The sequence below is a fragment of the Zootoca vivipara genome, chromosome 3 (assembly GCF_965207765.1).
Source record: "Zootoca vivipara chromosome 3, rZooViv2.hap1.1, whole genome shotgun sequence".
In the NCBI taxonomy this organism is placed as follows: Eukaryota; Metazoa; Chordata; class Lepidosauria; order Squamata; family Lacertidae; genus Zootoca; species Zootoca vivipara.
In genome coordinates, this window is record NC_142586.1 from 98,500,376 (window position 1) to 98,523,312 (window position 22,937).

Genomic DNA, 22,937 nt, shown 5'->3' on the forward strand with positions numbered 1-22,937 from the left:
AGAAGAAGAAGAAGAAATGGCTGTAGAAAGGCAAAATAGCTCTAGCAAAATGTTCTGCCAATATATAAAGAAGCATGAGTTTGCTGAGGATTTCATATGGCAGCTGCGATATTCCAAGTCGGATGTTACTAGGCATGGACCATCCTATAAACTATAGGGTTTAGATCATGGTAGGGTTTTCTTTTCCCTCCAAGTTGGCATTGGGTTCACAATGAACCCTTTCTGTCTTTAAAGGTGTGGCTTCCCATCAGGCAAAGTGTTATGGCTTCCTGCAATGTAAACCTTTCCCACATGATGAAGTCATCAGATCATTAAAAGCAAATCCTTTCTCACACTTCTTTTTAACATAAAACGAAAGGTTCGTGCAGAGCTCCCAAGGCTCCTGGTAAAGCAGATTTAGAAAGAAAAATATGTATGGAGTCTTCCCCACCACCACCACAACTCCACAACTTCCCCTTGCATCATTGCAAAATGTTTCTCTACTGGCATGTGATCATGTTAGAAGAACTTCACTTATATAACTAGAAGCTTTTAGTGCTGCCGCAAGGCTCATTTTTGCTGCAACATGGGTCACATCCACCATACATTCAAAACATGTGGCCTCCCCAATAGACTCCTAGGAACAGTAGTTTGTTAAGGGTGCTGGGAATTGTAGGTCGGTAAGGAGTAAACTACAGTTCCCAGGGTTCTTTGGGGGAAGCCATGTGATTTAAATGTGTATTGTATGATAGGAGCCGTTTCTTCATATCCTTCTTTGTAGGCTTCCAAGAGGTTAGTATTGGACACAGGATGTTAGACTAGGTAGACCTTTGGTTTGATCCAGCAAGACTCAACTTATGTTTTAGTGGCATCAGAAATACATCCTAACACCTTGTCAAATAGCACATAGCCGATTGTGGTACCGGTAGTTGTGGTGCTCACAGAAGCATTTAGAAAAGCTCAGACCAAAGGTCAACCTCTCCCAGCTTTCTGTTCTCACATTGGCCAATCGCATGCTTATGGGAAGCCCACAAAAACACTGGGTGATTATTCAACTAGGTTTTACGCACAGTAGGCCCATTGAAATTAATGTGCCTGTCTTAGTCAAATTCATTTCGTTGAGCGGGAGCCAGTGTGGTGTGGTGGTTAAGAGCAGTAGACTTGTGGTTCCAGTTTCCGCCGGCAGGAATGGCGGACCTGTTTTCCATCTCTCTGACCTTCGTAAGGAATTTGGCGGTTGCTAGGGGAGTAAATGGCAACCCCCTACCCTCTCCGGGGGTTACGGAGAGGGGCCGCTGGCCCGCGATGCCCCCAGACCCACTCCGACTGTTTTTGGAGTGGGGGGAGCTTGGGCTGAGCACTTACGAGGGCCAGGACTCCCGGACGCTAATCTGCATGGCGGGGATTTCCATGGTTAAAGAAGATAATTAGGCTTAAATCTATGGACATACTTCAGAAGGAGGGGAAGAAGCGCTGTTTACTGCTGAGAAATTTATGCTGCTGAGAGAGAGGAGTCAAAGGCTGTATTTCATCTGAAAGAAGGATTGATGGGGACGGAGCGATAAGGGAAGCGAGTCCTTTTTTATTTTTCTTCATATGAGTTACTTCGTACCTTCCCAGACGCGATGTCCTGGTTTGTTTGGAGTGAAAGAGAAGCAAAAGACTGTGTGAGTTGAACTTTATAAACTGTTGTTACTGAGCATATTTTTTAAAGATGTGGAGTTGCCGACGAGAAAAGCCCCCCTCTAGTTGGACGGAAGGAGTCCTGGACGCGTTCGGAGGATTTATGAGCTGTGACGCACTTTGAATTGGAGCAGCGACCTGAAGCTAAGTTCAGCTATAGGGCAAGGAGATCCATTAATTTACCAAGAGTCTATGGTTTGATGTTTGGGTCTTCTGCCTGGAAAAGCTGTAAATTTTATATGAGAGAAAACGAAAGTGTTTTGAGTTTTTTTAAGATGGCGCTGCTTCGTGTTGACGCAACAGGGAGCTCCAGACCAAGAAGATTTATGGGGAGGCTGGACTGATTAACCCACACAGGAGAAAGAACATTTGTGAAACCTTGTTTGATATTTATCTCAGCAGCTGGGAAACAATCGGTTGAAAGTGGAAAACATCTATGTGATTATAAGGGAAAGATTCGGATTATTATGAACTTGGAGAGACGATTTGAACTTTAGAAAAAAGACGGCAGTGGACAGTTGCGAGGAATTCCCAATTTCTTGAAGCATGGGAACCCAAAAAAATTTTTTAGATGATTTGGCATAATATTCGGTTTGATTGATATATATGTGTATAATTTGAAATAACGAATGTGATATAATTGGTTTTAATTGGAAAATTAATAAAAACATATTTTTTAAAAAAAAGAGCAGTAGACTTGTAATCTGGGGAACCGGGTTCGCATCTCCGCTCCTCCACATGCAACTGCTGGGTGACCTTGGGCTAGTCACACTTCTTTGAAGTCTCTCAGCCCCACTCACCTCACAGAGTGTTTGTTGTGGGGGAGGAAGGGAAAGGAGAATGTTAGCCGCTTTGAGACTCCTTAGGGTAGTGATAAAGTGGGATATCAAATCCAAACTCCTCCTCCTCTTCTTCTTCTTCTTCTTCTTCTTCTTCTTCTTCTTCTTCTTCTTCTTCTTCTTCTTCTTCTTCTTCTTCTTCTTCTTCTTCTTCTTCTTGACTGTTCTGAGTAGAACTTAGTTGAATACCACCCATTCTCCACACTTGTGCTCCTTGGGAACTGGCATTTGGAGGAATGATGCCTCTGGAGCTGGAACTGGAATATATATAGTCCTGTGAATATATAGCCTTAACCTCTGTGAATTTCACCAACTCCCTTTAAAAGTCATCCAAGTTGCTGGCCATCACTATTTACCTTGTGGAGGTCAGCCTCTGTAATTGTTTGTGGATAAAAAGCTTTGAACTCGATGCAGGGAGTGAACTTGCATCAGCCCAAAGAAGAACCACAGCTGAAGATGCCATTTCTGTATCCATCATGCAAGTTAGCAACTGCACAAGCTGTGAAACTGAACAGTTTAGTACTCAGTCTAGACTTGATAATCAAGGCTATTTCATGCATAGTACAATATGTCCCGGATGTGCTTTCTAAAATTCCCCCTTGCTCAGAGGTTTTGACCAAAAGAGCAACCCGCTGCAGATCTAGTAACAAAACCCGAAGGAAACTGTCAAATTACTAACAATGGTCCCCCAAAGTTGTTGCTGTTGTTGTTTTAATCTAGTTACATATAAGGATCATCTAAGTGGGTTAAACCACAAAACTTTTACTGCTGTAGAATGGGCCGTGTAGGGCTTTCTAAAAACACTTGCGTAGCGGTATTAATAGCTGCCTTGGGAAACTCCCTTGTATTAATAGAACAGGTTGTAACGGCCTGTGTCTCTGTGGGAGTAATTATAGTATTCTTCTTGTGTTATTTGGTTTGAGCGTGCTGGTTTGAAGAAAGATCTTGATAAGTGGGCAAGTCGAAAAGCAAAATGAATCCAGAATGTCAGTGTTTACAAATACAGCCCTGTGCTGAAAACCAATCCTGTAGCAACATACTCATTGATATCAGAGAGCCAACAGAGGGCCCTGGAAGATCTAGGCCAGAGTATCAAATAACCCCCCTCTGCATTTCTGCATCATTCCTGTGTGCTTGCATTTTGCTGAGTTCATTCTTATCGTGCATGTAATAAAACCTCTGGGTATTTATACATTTCTCTCCAGCTACAGCTGAAACATACTTCTGTTGTTTCAAAGCAGGCCTGTGCAAGTTGTGACCAAGCCAGCCAGCCAAATTCAGCCCTCAGCCCATCCATCATGGCTTTCCTGACAATCCCTTTGTAGAACCCAGTCCCAAAAGCAGATTTATTGCACCCATTGGTGGACTGACTACACAACCTGTGGGCTACATTTGGCTTGATAGGTCACAGATTAGACAGACCTGTTTGCTCCAGGGAAGAAGACCGTCAGCAGAATGTCTCTGATGGGTCCCTCCCTACACCAACCAGGTGTACCTGGTAGCGGGCGGCAGCAGCACCACCATGAATTCTGGCTTAGAGGTGACATTTTAATTTCCTGCAATGCCATGGAGCGTCCCTGACGTAGCCCCAGTAGGAGATGCAATTTCAGTTTCCCACAATGCCCCAGAGTGATGCTATATTAGGGGCGCTCCACGGCATTGTAGGAATTTTGAATGAAAGTGAAAGGAAAATTGACTGCCAGGTTCCATGAACGCTATCAAAGGAAGCCCAAGCCGGACGACTGGTGGGGTGTGTGCACAGGCACAGGCAGGGGGACAATGTCATAAGTCCTGTAGACTTATGCAGGGGACTGTCAAATCCCAAGGAAGAATAGGAGGTGCTCAGAGAGTTGAAGGACTCTGGGGAGCATCCTAGCAAGATGGCTGTAGTGGAAGGGAACCCTTGGGGTTCAGTAGCATGGGAGAAAGCTCCAAGTGGGTTGTCAAAGGAGAGCCCAATCTCTGGGATATTGGACACCCCTAAACTAGCGCTTTGTGCTGCAGAGCAGCCTCGAGAGCCACTGCTTGTCAGGAAAGAGCCTCCCCTTTCTAGAGAGGTGAGTGGAAGTAAGGGCTCACCCACACTTCTGCAAGCAGGGCTGTGAAAGATTTTCCACTTGTCCCGTGCTTTCTTGGCATGGGTTCAGGTAGTTCTGCCTTTCCCCTGACTCTTTCCTTTTCCCCAGAAAACCCGCTCTTTAGCACTAATTGGAGCAAATGGCAGAAAACCCCTTTGCCGTTTGTTCCAATTCAGCACTAAACTGCAGGTTTTCCCAGGGGAAAGCAACGGCGTAAATGGAAGCATGGCTGATCCCTGAGTCTGATGCTGAGCTGGCCCTGATTCTGCCACCATCTCCACAGAGGCACTTGAACCCCTCGGAGTGACTGTTTGGTTGCTCAGTCTCAGGACTCTAGCCTCTTGCTGCACATGTAGCTGTGCCCACCCTTCTCTTCAAAAGCAAATAGCAGGGGGAGTGTCACTTGTTGGGTCAACACTTTAGCATATGCTTAGCCATGTATCCTACCGCTTACGTTCCTGCTGAACATTGCAGCCGGTGGTTTGCCCTACGTACCAATCTGATCTGAACCTTAAAGCCTTTGACAGAAGTAGAGTTGGGTTCTCCTTCTGGCAGTAAGGGCTGTGACATTCTTGGGTGTCAAGCTCAAGAATAGTTTGGCTGCCCTCAGGAGCTTGAGGCGCTGGCCCAGGAGAGGGTGTTCTCTGTGGCAACTCATCCCCTCCACAGAGGTGTGTCTCACCTTCATTATCTGGCTTCCAGCATATGCTAAAGATTCACCTCTTTCACAAGGCCTTTGATATATGAGATACAGTGGTGCCTTGCAAGACGAATTTAATTCGTTCTGTGAGTCAATTCGTTTTGCGAAAAATTCGTCTTGCGAATCCCATAGGAATGCATTGAAATTTTATTATTATTATTATTATTATTATTATTATTATTATTATTTGCCCATAGGAACGCATTAATTGAATTTCAATGCATTCCTATGGGAAGCTGCGATTCGCTAGATGAATTTTTCACAAGACGAATTGGTCTTGCGAGGCAACCTCCAATCGCAAAACCCATTCGTCTAGTGAAAAATTTGTCTAGCAGGGCATCCGTCTAGCGAGGTGCCACTATACACTACACCTCTATACCTCTTACTATACCTCTTACTATACAGTACACTATACAGTATACACTATACCTCTTACTATACAGTGGTACCTCTACTTACGAATTTAATGCGTTCCGAACGCACATTCACAAGTCAAAAAAAATTGTAAGTCGAATCCCATAGGAATGCATTGGGAGAAGAAATTCGTAAGTAGAAGCAACCCTATCTAAAAATTCGTAAGTAGAAAAAATCCTATCTAAAACGCATCCAAGATGGCGGACGGAGCTCCATTCGTAAGTAGAAACATTCGTAAGTAGAGTTATTTGTAAGTAGAGGTACCACTGTACATATTTTTGGGGACCCACTCTATTCCTGTGGCTGTAATTTGTTTTAAACTGTTTTTACTATACATTTTTAAACTGCTGTGACCCACTCTGGGACCTTATAGTGAAGGATGGGTAAGAAATTGTAATAATAATAATAATAATAATAATAATAATAATAGCAATTTTATGATTTATTATCACAAGCTATTGAATCCAAAGCTATTAGCATTTTTGCCAGCTTTTCACACACACACACACACACAAAAACCCCTCCCTGAAATGGAGGGGGATTCAAATGGCCAAATATATTCATAAAAGATAGCCCTCCATAGTGATCAAATTAATATTGCAAACATGAGGGCATAAGGGTATTCATCCGCTGCTTATTGACTCTGCGCTTGTTTAAAAAAGTAATTTCTAAGTTATTAAGAAGCAACATATTTCCCTAGGGAGTATCATGGGGAAAACACGCAGCTCTCATAAAGAGCGCTCCAAAGATTAGGAAAAAATGTTATCTATTTTGCTGAGTTTCTAAGATAGATACTCACCAGAAAGTCAATGCTGAACTCCCTTAGAAATTGCATGCCAGGAAATCTCTCGACAGCAACATTCTTGACAGTTCCCAGGACTTCTCAGACAGAACAGTTGGCTGTCTTCTTTATGTATAAAAAAAGTGGGTTTCCGACACTGCTTGTTGGTTATTGATACTGACTGCTGCCTAGTACCTGGCACTGGAAGAAGACATACCGGTAGCATTGCCGCCTGTGTGTTTTATGACTATGGTTTAAAGCAGCCTCTCCTGACCTGGTAGCCATGAGATGTTTTGAACCACAACTTCCATCTGCTCCTGCCAGGACAGCCATATCTGCAAGCCTCCCCTCTTACGAAACCACACTAGAGATAAAGTCCGGTTGGAGGTCTTCCTGACCTTTAGAGGAGGGCTCCTCCTTGTTTCTTATAGCCTGTAACCAGGGATTTAACTGCCAACCAAATGAGCATCTGCTGATGTGGTCAATATCACTGACCAACTTCACCAATATTCTTGCCCCTTCTGTGGCAATAATATGATTTAGTCACTATGGCCGTGTACACACTACTAGCTTAAAAAGCAGCTAGGTAGTAATTTTTCCAATTTGGATCAAAACTAGTTTGGGGGGAAATGCATCAAATGGCAGTACAGATGTGGAGAGTGGTAAATTGGAGCGCATTGGACACAGAGTAAATGGAAGTGTGTATTCAGTCCCTATAAATGAGAGTCAGCAAAATTCCAACTACAGTATTTGCATGCCATTGGATTCTGCAAATTAAACAGAAACATGCTATTGGCAGCATTCATTATGATTGCCATATCTGTGGCAAAGGTTTCCCAAACAGAGCCCCTTACCTTCATCTTTTTCTTTCCCTTATAGAATCTCAATATTTATTTTTAAATTGTTGACTTTGAATTTTCAGCATATTCTTTTAGATCTAGTCTTGTCCGCTTGGTGAAGTCCAGCCCCAACCCACCTCATCCCCTGCACCAAGTAAAATGTTAAGATGTAATCCAGGGGCATTCTTCAATATGCAGGCGTGTGCCAGGAGACTACTGAAAACTAAACTCTTGGTGACAGGTGGAATAAAAAGATTCCACTTATTCTCCAGAGAAATGAAGCTGAAGGATTATTACTAATGGAAGATTCCTGCAGCTAGAGATAAAGCTGTTTATGTGCTATCTCCACCTTCTTTGGTTGCTTCATGGCACATCTAAGCCCTAGTCAGGCATTCCCCTAACCGCATGTGGGCAAAAAGAGAGGAGGGGGAAGGGCATACATGTAAGCTCTTCCCACAATGTCCCTGGTGCGCCCTAGATACACTTCCGGTCTTCTTGCACTCCCACATCAAATGCATTGGTGAGACTATACCAGGGCCTCAGGTGTTTGCCGAACTGTAAGTCTTGGGTGTTAAGTTTTTGTTGGTTCAGTTGGATGTTCAGACCCACCATAGGCACTTAACTGAGTGCTCAACTCCTAAACGGCCTCGGTCCGGTATACCTGAAGGAGCGTCTCCACCCCCATCGTTCTGCCCGGACACTGAGGTCCAGCTCCGAGGGCCTTCTGGCGGTTCCCTCGCTACGAGAAGCCAAGTTACAGGGAACCAGGCAGAGGGCCTTCTCGGTAGTGGCGCCCACCCTGTGGAATGCCCTCCCACTAGAGGTCAAAGAGAACAACAATTAACAAACCTTTAGAAGGCATCTCAAGGCAGCCCTGTTTAGGGAAGCTGTTAATGTTTGATGGATTTCTGTATTTTAGTGTTTTGTTGGAAGCCGCCCAGAGTGGCTGGGGGAACCCGGCCAGATGGGCGGGGTATAAATAATAATAAATTGTTGTTGTTGTTGTTGTTGTTGTTTTGCATATGGCATTCTAACCCTGCGTTCCACGGCTTTGGACATGCGGGGAAATGCCATGCTGGTCCCCTTAAAAATGTGCCTTTGCTCAAGCACCTCTTTCACAATATCCTGCACCTGGGAGCATGCTGTGCCCTCGGTACAGACCACCCTTTGTCCCAAGCTCACTTCAGGAGAGCCTGGAATTTGGATATTGAAGCAGCTCGACAACAGAGGCCTGGGATCTTTCCTCACTGAAAGCAGCAACAACATGTAGTGAGTTATGCATGCTGTAGTTCAAGTGCAAGGATGAGGGACCTGTGGCCCTCCAGATGTTGATGTATTCCAGCTCCCACCAGCCTCAACCGCATTGGCTATCCTTATTACAAAAAAACAGGTGATGGGAAATGGATGGATTGAAGTTAGAAGTAGCCCTTATTTAGGAACATAGGAAGCTGGCTTACACAGTCGGACCATCGGCAGCGGCTCTCCAGAGTTCAGTCAGGGAGTCTCCGGTAGTCCTCTCTGGAGATTTAAGAGGTTGAACATTGGACCGTCTGAATTATTATTATTGTTGTTGTTTTCCTATTTATATGCTGTCCATCTGACTGGGTTACCCCAGCCACTCTGGGCAGCTCCCAACAAAATACAGTGGTACCTCGGGTTACAGACGCTTCAGGTTATAGACACTTCAGGTTACAGACTCCACTAACCCAGAAATAGTACCTCGGGTTAAGAACTTTGCTTCAGGATGAGAACAGAAATCGTGCTGTGGCAGCAACGGGAGGCCCCATTAGCTAAAGTGGTACCTCAGGTTAAGAACAGTTTCAGGTTAAGAACGGACCTCCAGAACAAATTAAGTTCTTAACCCAAGGTAATACTGTATTAAAAGCACAGTAAAACATCAGCCATTAGAAACTTCCCTGAACAGGGCTACTTTCAGATGTCTTCTAAAAGTCAAATAATTGTTTATCTGTTTGACATCTGATGGGAGGGTTTTGCAAAGGACGGGTGCCACTACCAAGAAGGCCCTCTGCCTGGCTCCCTGTAGCTTCACATCTTGCAGTGAGGGGATGTGGTGAGGCATAAGAAACGTTTCAATGGCAAATCCTTTGGTTTGAGTTTAGTGTCCATCAGAGACAAGCAGGAAGTATAAATATGCAACATGCGGTGTTTATAAATTGCTATAGCTGTTTTTAAGAAGCTGTGCTTGAGAAGCCCTAGAACTTGTTAGCTGCGGAAGTATGCGCGGTCACCCTGTACAAAGAAAGCACCAAACAAAAAGAACAAACAGAAAACACTACCAACACCCCAAAGTAAGACAGTATTCAGGTGACTTCCTTCTGTGGTTTGGCACTTAAGTTGCTAATGCAATTTGCACAGAGCTTTAATGCTTATCAAATGCAGCATCTTTGCACATAAGAAGGGAGACTGCAATATGTGCTTGCCATGGTTTCGAAATATACCGTGTGCCAAACAATCCCCCAAGATCTGAAGTTTAAGCATTTATTCACAGCCCTGTGGTTTTCAGCAGAAAGATTAAAAGCACACAATTTGTAATAAAAATTGTCCAGACCCATAATTATGATTCAAAGCTTTACTAACCAGAACTTTTTCAAAACAGTTACAATACAATCAATGATGTATCCAGAAGGTTGTATAAAATATATGCATATTCAAGCAAAGGTTCTTCTTTTTAAATCTATAAATTAATTACGACAAGAGTAAAAATCAAATCTTTGTCTCTCCCATAGCTTGGATTAGCCTGCATCCAGCCTAAGGCTATGCAGCTCCTGGAGAGCCATCATTATCACACCTTTTTCTCTGACTGTGCCTGGGAATGAAAGGGAAAAGCCAACTCCCTTCAAAATGGTGGATTTTCAATTGAATACCTTAATCACATGATCTAAGGTTAAACACTCTTGTGAAGGCTAGCAGAAAACACCAGCAGTTAATTGTCAACTCAGCTAGAAGCTCTTTCTAGCTTAGTCTACTTCAATGGAGTTTTCCAATGTTAAACCCTTAGTACGGTAGCATGCATACAGGCATTCTCCATTTCAATGGGAATTAAACCATTATATGTACCATGGTTATTCTGCTCCTCCCACCACCCCAATACACAGCTGCTTTCTTTGCATGATCAAGGAAACAAACCATGATCCACAGTTGACTATGGTTAAAGGCTTCCAAATAAGCCAAAATTGGGAGCCAGCTTTAAACCATGGTATATAGATTTTCTATGCTTTTCTGGCCCATGGCTCCACTGGGGAAATACGTAGCTGTTTTAGTGCATATATACACACACACACAAATCACAGTAAGAGCTCTGTTACCCGTCACTTCTGAGTTTCCAGCCAAGAGAAAGCCCGGGCCAGATGAAGATAAACCAGGGGGAAAGTAAATATAGCTGTGATTAAAATGTAGGTCACTCCATTTCAGGCAACAATGTACAAGCGTTCCTGCAGGATCTTGTGTCATAGAATAATTGAGTGCAGCTTTTGAGTGGACAGTTTCTGTTGGCTGAGATTCTGAAGTGAGAAGGAACTGAGAACTTAGCGCAATCCATCTCTGTGTGTCCCATATACAGCCTTGGCCTAAAAGGCAATGATGAAACATCCCAGCGGGCAGGGGTTGGAAAGCAGAATTTTTTTCCATAACTCTTGTGACCCCAGCATAAAGCAACTGCAGGACATCAAGGGACAGTAAGCAAGAGGCAAGAAGAAATATAGAGAAGAGGAAGCATTCAGAAGAGGATTTTGCAAACTCTGTGCCCTTTAATTTAGAGGACAAACACACAGCGATGCATTTGAAACAAAATGGATATGCAGAAAGAAAATACCAGAAACTAGCTTGACAATTCTGGAACAGGAGGATGAAATAAGGGCACCTTAGCTTAGAGCATTCACTTACAACGCATGAAGTTGCAAGCCTCTGAACCTCTCATGGAGGGGCACACCAAGAAGGGCCTCAGATCATGATTGCAGGGTCTGGGTCAGTTCATATGGGGAGAGGTGGTCCTTGACATATTGCAGCCCTGAGCCATTTAAGGTTTATAGGTCAAAACCAGCACTTTGAATTGGGCCTGGAAACTAACAGGCAGGCCCCAGGATTGGTATTATATGTTCAAACCATCTTGCCCCAGTGAGCAACCTGGTCACCAAATTCTGCACCAACTGAAGTTTCCAAACCTTCTTCAGAGGCAGCCGCATGTATAACAATTGCAGTGTTCTCACATAGAGATTCCCAGAGCATAGACAGAAGTTAGGCTATCCCTGTCGAGAAAGAGGTACAGCCGGGCCACCAGCCGAAGCTGATGGAAGGCACTTGGCACCACCAAGGCTATCTGAGCCTTAAGCAACAGTAATGAATCAAGAAGTCTTCTTCTTCTTCTTTGGCAATCATTCGTAGCTGAATAAGATTGTCTTCCATGAACATGGTCTTAACAGTGAGTCCATAAGTGACTGTGGAGGCCAATTCAAGTCGTGTACACGCTCCTTCAGAGGAACTGTAGCTGCATCAAGAGCAGGCCACCTCCCATCCATTTGGTCTAGGGAAGCACCCAACAAGAGTTTTATATGGATTTTATATGGATTAGAATCACAGAATTGTAGAGTTGGAAGGGACCTTGAGGAACATCTAGTCCAACCTCCTGCATTGCAGGAATATGCAGCTGTCCCACATGGGGATCGAACCTGCAAACTTGGCGTTATCAGCACCACACTCTAACCAACTGAGCTGCCCACTTGAATTGAGCTTCAGTTTGTTCCATTCCATTACCATGGTGAGACAATATAATTATTCAATTCACCATATCTGAAATGTGAACTTCTGGTGACATGCTGAAAGAGAAGGCTGGTGTCCAGATTATTTTTCTGTGGCTAAGTGGCCTTCTGAATGTTCCAGCCCATGTGAAGATCAATGTTCCCAATCTGCCCCAAATCCCTTTGAAAAATGACCTAAATCAGGTTAAGAGAATGGTTTGCTTTAGAAAATGATGATTTACTCGACTTGGAAGGTCATGATAACGCCTTTGGATGGCATGCATATTTATGGTATGATAAGGTCAAAGTTCATAGAGGTTTTAAAAATCATCTTATCAGGAAAACTCTCTTTAATGTATGGAACAGGTATAAAGACCTGTTAGAACCAAAAACACCCAGATGGATTTCACCGGCAGAAGCTAAAACTCAAAAAAGATTGAATATGTCAACAAACTGGTTGAGATATAGGGATATTTTAGTGCAAGACGGTGATCAGATAAAGTTAAAACCATATGAGGAGTTGAAGAGCAAAGTAAACGATTGGTTTCAATTCAATCAAATTAATGAAATGTTCAAAATGGATAAAAAAGTTGGTTTTCAAATGCAAAAGTCTAAAATAGAAACAGAATTGTTAGATTCTAAAAGTAAAAAATTATCAGAAATGTATAATGTACTGCTGGAATGGCACACAAAAGACGAGCAAACAAAAAGTGTAATGATAAAATGGGCAAATGATGTGGGGCACAACATCATGGTGGAAGATTGGGAAAGGTTATGGAAGCACAACATGAAATTTACTGCGAGTACAGTTTTAAAAGAAAATTTAATGAAAATTATGTATAGATGGTATCTGACTCCGGTAAAGTTAGATCTATCATAAAAAAGACAATAAGTGCTGGAAATGTAAAAAGCAAGAAGGTACTTTCTTCCACATGTGGTGGACGTGCCCCCAAGTGAGAGACTTCTGGGAAAAGATTTATAATGAATTGAAAAAAGTGCTGAAGAGCACTTTTGTTAAGAAACCAGAGGCCTTTCTACTTGGGATAACAGGGGATGATATCCCCAAGAAAGATGTTGTTTTCTTTTTGTATGCCACAACAGCTGCAAGAATATTACTGGCAAAGAATTGGAAGAATGAAGAATTACCAACTGTGGATGAATGGCAGAAGAAATTGATAGAATTTATGGAACTGTCTGAGTTGACGGGGAGACTTCGGAACCGGAGTGAAGAAGCAGCGGAAGAAGACTGGAAGAAATTCAGAATTTATTTGAAAAATAAGCATGTAATAGATAGATCTAATGGTAGTGAGGGAGATACAAGGAAGTTGTAGAGTACATAAGGGTTTGAAAATAAATATTGTTAGAAGATAGGGATATTAGAATTAAGATGAAAGATACAGATTGAGTGTTTAAAAGATAAGAAATAACAGATATAATAATATGGTAATATTGACACAAATTTAGAATTTATATAAGATTTAGAATTTACTAAATATGAAATGTAAAGAAGCGCAGCAGGAGGAGGGAGAGGAAGTCATTAGATTAGAAATAAGGTTTATAAATAAGAAGTTTTGGGTTTTGTATATTTTTTGTGTTTTGTATTTTGTATTTTTGGTATTTTTGTTTGTGTTTAGTGTGTTTTGTATTTTTGTATGTGTGAAAATCTTTAATAAATATATTTTTTAAAAAAGAAAAAATGAGCTAAATCAGTGCCATCCCTAGTATTAGGCAGCAGAGTCCGAGGTATTGTTAATGGCCAGCAAACTGCAACCTTTATATAGAGTTTATGTGTCTCACTGACCAAAATATCTTGGGCACCCCTGGGGTAAATCATGAGCACACTCCAAATCATTCCCAAACTTGATTGCTACACCTAAATCTCCAAAATGTGCCCTCATGTTGACTTCACCATTCAATTGAATTCACCACACTACCCTGGACTTAGACAATGTTTGCTTCAGGTTCCTGCATATGAGCAAAGCTGAAAACAAGCTGGGCTTGTGCATGCCGACATCTTGCGCAAGCCCCTTTCAACTGCCAAGACTCCATCATCAAGGGATGGAAGTGTTCCTAAAGTTTCTCATGTCAAGCCAGGTGCATATAGTCATGAAACATTCTCCCAAAGACAGCTTGACCTCAACAGCCCACAGGTGCAGGCTTCCTTTCAGTTATCAATCAAGATCTGGAGCAGCAAAGCTGGCTTCGTATCATCTTCCCAACAAAGCAGAGGGTGTTCGGTGGGAGGGTGGTGACTGCTTCTCTCAGGGACGTCCACTACTGGCCAACTCAAAGTCTGAAACTATCAGCACAGCAAAGAGAGACACATGTCAACCAACACTGAAGTCCAACTCTCTCTCTCTGTTCATGCTGTTGCAATTGTTGGGACTATTCTTTGGATGTGACAGGGTATGTCGAGGAAGCACTTCTTAAAAGGGCATTGTAATTTCAAAGGTTAGCCCCTCAAAAAATCTTATAATAGATAGTTTCTGTGCATAGCTTTGAAAAAGTGTTTCTTTTAATGTTATAGCTTATTTCTTGCAAGCTGCCTTGAGAACAGGAAGGGTGGCGTGTCAATTAAACATAAAAATAAATACACCTCTAAGTCCTGATTGCAATTTCTCAAAAAAATGAGTAGGGTGGTCTTATGTCTGTCTCAAATTTCAAATTAGATCAGGGGTCACCAACCTTTTTGGGTCCATGACAAACTGCAGTGGGCACCACACACCAGTGATGTAGCATGGGTTGCCAGTGCCTAGGGTTACGCGGAGGGGAGGAAGGGAAATGGACGGAGTACGCATGTGCATTCAACTGTCCAATGGCATTTGCATCACCCAGGAAGTCGCAGTCACAGGGATAAGAAAAGAAGAGTCATTCAATTGTCATTTTCTGGGGCTCAGAGTAGCTTTTCCTGGGGCTCAGAGTAGCCACATAGAATCCTGCAAAAATAAAAACATACATACCCCAATCTAGTGGCACAGGAAGAGACTTACACAGGCATATAACCATTTAAGTCAAGAATTTCCATCATAAATCGGATATAAACTCAAATAAATGTCCGAGTGAGGGGATAAGGTCCATCTGCACTGTGTTGCCTTAAAGGGGATGAGCAATCTGGAGTGTATTTAAATGCACATTCCCCACCCACATTCTTCCACAACTAATTGTATGTTATCATCTTGCTTATGTGCAACCAGAATGGGATCAGGACTTAATTATTCAAAAGTACAGTGGTACCTCGGTTGGCGACCACAATCCGTTCCGCAAAGGCGGTCGCTCCCCAAATCGATCGCTCGCCGAAGGCACGCTTCTGCGCATGCGAGAAGCGCCGATAGAGTGCTTCTGCGCACGTACGCGCTGCGCAAATCACTTCTGCGCATCCGAGCACCGCGGAACCCGGATGTAAACACTTCCGGGTCTGTGGTGGTCGGAAACCGAAGCTGTCGCTCCCCGAGGCGGTCTGTATTCGAACTGTATTTGACTGAAAACCAGCATGCACAAATGTCTTCAAATATCTGATGGGTTACGGTGCAGAACACTTGTTCTCTGTTCTTCCGGAGGGCAGGAATAATAGAATCATAGAACTGGATAGTTGGAAGGGACCCTGGGGGTCACCTAGTCCAGATCCCTGCAGTGTCGGAATCACGGCTAAAGAATCCCTGACAGGTGGCTATCTGACCTCCGCTTAAAAACCTCCAGTGAATGAGAGCCCTCCATCTTCTGAGGTAGCCCTTTCCACTGCCAAACAGCTCTTAGTATCAGGAAGCTCTTCCTAATATTTAGTCTGCCCAACTGCACTGGAGGCCAATTAGTTTCCAGGCCGAATTCAATGTGCTGCTTGTGACCTATAAAGCCTCAATCATGGCAAACCAAGAGGTTGGGTGGACCTGGGGAAGCCTGGCTTCATTTGGGTCCACTTCCGGTCCATTTAAACCTACTGTGCTTCGAGGCAGCAGTGCATTCAGTCAACTGTCACAACTTGCCGGTGGAAAAAAGGCATTGGGCTGGATCCTTAGTCTAAACAAGTGGGTGGGAACTCCCTACTTCATGGTCAAAGTATCATGGTACCCTAGTAAACATGTCCGGGGGGGGGGGTTCCTGTTCAAATGCCTAGACAGGGGCTAACAGGACTAGCACTCCCCAGATGGTGTCTTGGGGGGTTCGCTCTATTTGATGTGTGCCAAAGGGAGGGTGCGTATCCCAGGATTTGACCTTGATGTGGCAATAAGCCAACAATCGGGTTGGTGGATTCAGGATACATACACAATGCCTAAACCTAAACCTACACCTACACCTGCAATCAATAAAGCTGTGACCATTTCGATCCCAAGACATTGTCATCTCATTTTTCTGCTTCCCAAGCCTGTCCCCCCCCCCCCCCGCAGCCCAGGTCTCCCTGCACATGGGTTTGCAAAGTGCCATCTGAATGCAGCTTTAGCTAAAGTTTTGAAAAAGTGCTTTCAACGTGTATTTGCGACGCTGCTGCCAAGCTTCAGAGTATTCAGCAGGTCTAGGTTTTCTCCAAAATTCTTGAGCCTTTAGCAAATCTACACGGGGAACCTGATCTTAGTTCCATCTGCATAAGGAAATTGGCTGGTTTCAGATTCCATTGTGAGCTGCTAGCACAGTCCTGGTAATGATTCCTCTCTGATTTATGCTATTTTTCCTTCAGGCTTTCTAATTCCTGCAAGAAAGAAGCTTGCTTATGCTTTATGGCTTTTGCTTATGAACATGACGCATAGCAAGAATATTGATTGCTTCACCAACTCCACTTATAACTAGGCAGGTTAAATACATTGACTAATATGCTTAGAAAATGTAAGTACAATAGTTCTCATGTCGTTGTTTGGCAAAGTTCCCAGGGAGGGGGAGGGGAGGGGAAGAACAGCATCACCTTCGGGTGCTTCTCGGACTTAATAGCAAGAGTTCTGCCTGTACCAGTGTTCCCTTATCAGTAATTTCTGGGCAGAAACGATGTCATATCAAAGAAATCTCTTTCGTATCCATTCTGCAGAAAGGAACTCCTGCTGGAAGAAAGGTAGATTGATTTGATCATTAATCCTGTATAGTGGCTTTCTTTGGCTTCATGCATCGGCATGGCGTCAAAATGAATCCGTTGAAGGGGTCCAGTGTGAGATGGAGTCTGACATCAACACATTTTCACAAGCTCATAATCTCCCCATCTAGGAACTGCATGATCCAAGTCTTCAGCAGCAAGCATGCTGGTTTTAAAAAGGATGGCAGTGCTTGCTGAATTTTCCTATTGGCTGCAACAGCCCAATGGGACTATGTGGACAAGTCTTGCTTGAGTTGTCCAGAGCTTTAAGCGCATGGTTTAAATCGGATGTCTCTGCCCTGCTATAGCTTCCTTCAGAGAATTATGGGAAGTTTGGGGCAGCATCACCCAGCTAGAGTTTCCAGGAGTAGAGTTTTGTGCAAAAGGACTGTGACTTCAGTTCAGTTCTGAGACTGAAAGAAGGATCTCATGCTGGAAATGTGTTCAGGGGACACGGGGAAGTCCCTAAGGGAAATTAAGTTAGAAGTCATTATGAATTTGGTTTTGTATATATTCCTTTTTTTTTGCTTATTTTTTTTACTTTTCTTTGTGTACGATGATGTGAATGTTCGATTTGTTGATATTTTGTTGTTTTCTTTAATATAAAATTTCTTCAATAAAAAATAAATTAAAAAAAAAGGAAATGTGCTCAGAGGCAGCCTGTCCCGCAATTCTAACTCTATGGGCTAGTGCAATGATAAGCACTAGCACAAAGGGATTTTTGCCCCTCTCCTTCCCCCATGCATGTCTTGTGCCATCCCTAAATCTGCTCTGGAGGGTTGTGGGAATCTTCAGAATAGATTTAGTGGGTGCACAGGGGCAGCAGTGGAGGAGAATGTTTCACCACGCAAGGAAAAATCCTTGCCCTGGCGGAATGTTCACCTTGAATACAGCCCTAAGTCTTCTGCACCTGGCTCTGGTTGGCGGGCCTTGGGGTGCCAGTGAAAAGCAATGCAGATCTGACACTCTCAGAGTCTACACATAAGCAAACCTCACTGCATTAGTAAAATCATTCAGAATGTGTGAGTAAGAAGCGACAAGTGAAAGCATGGCAGAGACATGTCTAAAAGATTATTTCCTTTGGTCAGAGCACAGCCATTTTTGTAACGTCAGGCCTATAGGGTACCAGATCTCTTCGTTCTTTCTTTATACACACTTTGTGGGTTCCTTACACGGCTGATGCTCTCCGAAAGCTCCCTGTCATCAACTCCTGCAGGCCAATTTAAGATGAGATGCTCTTTTTGTCGGTGATTGGCATCATCATCATCATCATCATTATGTAAAAATGCACCAGAGAAGTGTTCTGTTTACAAATTTCCTGGAGCAGGAAAGGAAGAGAGGGAGAGGACGGATTCTGACAAAAAGCTGAGATGCAGGAATCCCTAAGCGGGTGAACATTATAGGAATGGCATCTGCATGGTGGAATGTTCCGAGGTGTCACAGGCAAGTGACGAGACCGCAATTTGCCACCCGACTGTGAGACAGCAGACAACAACACTGGCACCTATCTCTCTCTGAACAAAAGTGGCTGTGTACACACACCATACATTTAATTCACATTTCCCGGGAATGGTAGTTTGTTAAGGGTGCTGCGGAGCATAGTTCTGTTGGTGTAAACTACAGATCTCGGGATTTTTGCAGGGTATATGTGTGCCCTAAATGTAAGGTGTGTCTGCAGCCACAAAGCACATGTTTGAGTTTTCCCTTTTAATAGGCTCCACCAGCAAATTCCGGTCGCTCATCGCCAAGGGAAAGAACATTTTCGCTGGAGTTTCTGCAAGCTGTACATCTTGACACTTTCCGTTTTAACCACACGCAGCAAATCTAGGGCTGGAGGGAGGGAATCGGCACAGTAAGTGGGGGTGGGGGGGTAGGAATGCCGCAGAACATTCAGCAGAGGGAGGTATTGACACAATATTCAGCTCTGGGGTGGAAAGGTACGGTGTTTCCATATGATTATTTCTGTTCTCAGTCCACTGTATCCAAGTGCCTGGAGGAGCACAGAAGCAGCCAAGGCAACCGTACGAAGGCTGCGGGCTGCCTTGGAAGCCTCCTGCCGCTTTGCTGGTACTTGGATACATTCGCTTGGCGCGGAAGCGAAAACGAATGTGGGCTAGAGAGGAAATGGACACATGAATGTTTTGAGGGAGGCCAATGCTGGGAGGGGAGGCGGAGAGAGAAATAGCCAGAAGTAGATAAGAGTAGCAAATATCGGGCCAGCACCTATGCCAGCAATTGGCTGAAGTTATATAGTGTTCTTTGATTATGCAAGGCGCCTCTTGCTTGACAGATCCGGGCACAGCAGAGAGAAGGATACTCATGGTGTGGTTTTGCTCCGGAGATGGGCAGGGTATAAAAACCTGTGTAAAGAAAAAAAGCAATTTGCACATCTATATAAGCAGCTGTGGATAAATATAAGCCGCAAGGTACTCAGCATGCATTGCTTTCAGCAACTTCCAGCTAATAAATAAAGTTTTGCTGAATATTCCCCACCCCCATATACATACACACATCTTTAGGTTTCTGAAAAGAGGTTTGGGGATGGGGTTCAGTTTCTTTGGGAAGTGGGAAAATGTTAAGATCTGCAATCATTCCACAACCAGGCAGTCAAAGAGGGTGGAGAACTTCCATTGGGTCCATCGCTCGGACTGCAAACACACCATGCATTTAAAGCACACGACTTCCCCCACAGAATCGTGGGAACTGTAGTTTGTTAGGGGCGCTGAGGATTGCAGCTCTGTGAGAGGTAAAAACTACAGCTCCCAGGATTATTTGGGGAAGGTGTGATGTGTAGGAGGTCCCTATTTTCACCAGAGAAATGATGGAGGGTATGGAGTTATGCGAAGGTAAGGTAGATCCAGGCAAAAGGGCCTCATGGCAGAGTTATTTTAAGAGATCTGAAAGATTTTGGAGGCAGCTGATGACTGGAGGAAGAAAGGACACCAGCAGGGATGGGAATAAGGGTAGAAGGATGAGTTTAGGGCAAGCAGTTTGTACTGGAAGCTGAAGGAGATGGCAGGTTATTGTAAGGTGTTTCATACAAAGCTGTGGTAGGCAGAGTGTTTGACATGACGCTCATTGCTTGACCTTATGCCGGTCACTGTCTCTCAGCCTAATATACCTCACTGGGTTGTTGTGAGGATAAAGTAGAAAGGAGGAGAAATGTGTGCAAGAGAGAGACATGTTTCGCTGCAGCTGGGGCAGATGACGGCATCCGGTTGTGTTGATGCAGATGCACCATGGTGTTAATGCAATATAACTACAACGTATCATACAAATTTGATAAACGTTATGGCCTTTTCACAGAGAACTTCCACGTGCACAATGGAACTTCCCCTTTCTCACCTGCCACCTGCAGCAGCTCCCTGCCCTCCCTCAAAATCTGCTCCAGGCAGCTGGGGGTTCCTCTGGCCCAGATTTAGTGGGGGAAGATCCATTAAAGGGGAAGATCCATTGCACTGGCGGAAAACTCCCCATCATTAGATGCAACCCAATTGATATCACACCGTCAACTCAATTCTCAATTCTTCAGTAAAATTCTCAGACACTGAATTCATTCGGGGACAGGTGTGCCCACTCCGGGAAAGGGCTCCCACTAACAACAGATTACGCCCCCCCCCCTAAAAGAAACCCTGGAAGTTCTTTTCGAAAGGTGTCAGGAGGAATAAATTCCATTTGCTCAGAAACCTGAAAAACAAATGTATGTAGGACTTGGAGGAAACTTTGAAGGAACAAACCTAACTACCTATTTGCAAAACACTCAAAGTTGTGATATACGGAACCTATATTTAACATATTAATATTGTTTTTCTTGAATTGTTCCCCCCCCCCAATGTTTTGGACCTTTCTTGGCATCAGCCTGATGACATGTTCAAGATCAATTTACTTCCAAATCTCAAAATGTTCAGGGTTTATTTTTAAACCAATTTAAGAGTAAAGGCTTTAAACTTCTAATGCAGTTTGTTCAGCTTCTTTTACAATCAAAATCAAGGCGCTGCGGAATTTCAAGAGTTGTCTTGGAGCCAATTGCAACCTCAGAGTCAGGTTCCTATAAAGCCATTTTTAACCATAATATGTGCAAAGCGGTAGATAGCCATCATCCACTCATCATAAAATATACCATAAAGACGTCATCACACTCCACAGAAATCAGCAGCTGCTAGGCCTCAATAAAAATTAAAGTCTCATTACAACGTCTCTTTTATTATTTCTGGCAGAGTAATTTTGCCTCAAACTTCAGGTTTCGATATCTAGAAATGGTCGGCCCTCAGCAAAAATTGCTGACAGGCTGCCAATTTTCCAGGATCGTTCTGAAAGAAAGCATATATGATTATTTCTCCCCACACCCCTCTCCCTCCCACCCCACACAGACAGACACCAAGCAAAGGGGAAGAGATGATATATTATACACTGAACTACAAAGGCCTACAATCTGAATCGGACCCATTTGTCCTTCCAGTCCAGTATTTTCTGTAGTGAGTTGGCAGCAGAAGTTGGCAGCAGGTTTTCAGGTAGGGGTCCCTCCCAACCCGACCTGGGAACCCTGGAGATTGAACCTGAGACCTTTTGCGTGCAAAGCAGTTGCTCTGCCACTGAGCAATGACCTTCCCAATGGACTGGGCTTAAAGATGGGTCTAGACATTCAGTAGAAGGGAATGACAGGAGGCTAAGGTGGTAGAACAGACCCTCCAAGGGTCCCTATTCTCCAGGGACAGTCCCAGATTTACAGAGGCCATCCCTGCTCCAGAGAAGCGGACACGGAGCAATGGATTCAAGCTACAAGAAAGAAGATTCCACCTAAACATTAGGAAGAACTTCCTGACAGTAAGAGCTGTCCGGCAGTAGAATTTGCTGCCAAGGAGTGTGGTGGAGTCTCCTTCTTTGGGGGTCTTTAAGCGGAGGCTTGACAGCCATATGTCAGGAATGCTTTGATGGTGTTTCCTGCTTGGCAGGGGGTTGGACTGGATGGCCCTTGTGGTCTCCTCCAACTCAATGATTCTATGATTTTATGATTTGATCCCAGAATGTCCTCCTTTCCCGTAGTACATCCCTACTTTCATCAGAGGAATGTTGGCGGATATGGAGTAAAGGTAAAGAGACCCCTGGCCATTAGGTCCAGTCGTGACCGACTCTGGGGTTGCGGCGCTCATCTCACGTTATTGGCCGAGGGAGCTGGTGTACAGCTTCCAGGTCATGTGGCCAGCATGACAAAGCCGCTTCTGGTGAACCAAAGCAGCACACCGAAACACTGTTTACCTTCCCACCTATTAATCTACTTGCACTTTGAGATGCTTTCGAACTGCTATGTTGGCAGGAGCAGGGACCGAACAACAGGAGCTCACCCCGTTGCAGGGATTCGAACCACCGACCTTCTGATCGGCAAGCCCTAGGCTCTGTTGTTTATCACTATATATTATACACTGTGGGACATCACTATTTTCATCGGAGAAATGTTGGAAGGTATGGAGTTATGTGACCCCCGAGCCAAGTCAATAAGTACAGTAACTATGCCCATCATTGGCTCTGGCTCCCCCTACTGTCCATCTCTGTGCTGTTACCCAATGCTTCTTAGAGCACTGCCACCACAGCCAGGTAAGCCTGCAAGGACACACTGGCAGAGGACACTTTGCCCAGGGTCTCTTCAAACCTAGAACCGGTGCCTGCCCTGTGCAGTTAATTCTTTTATGTGCATAGGCTGTGTTACTCGTCTGTGTGTCATGAAATCCACTCCGAGGTGGAGAAACGGGAGGTGTGAATTATCCATTACACCGTGAATGTGCCACGCAGTGCAGACTCGTGCTGAAAGGACAAGATGTG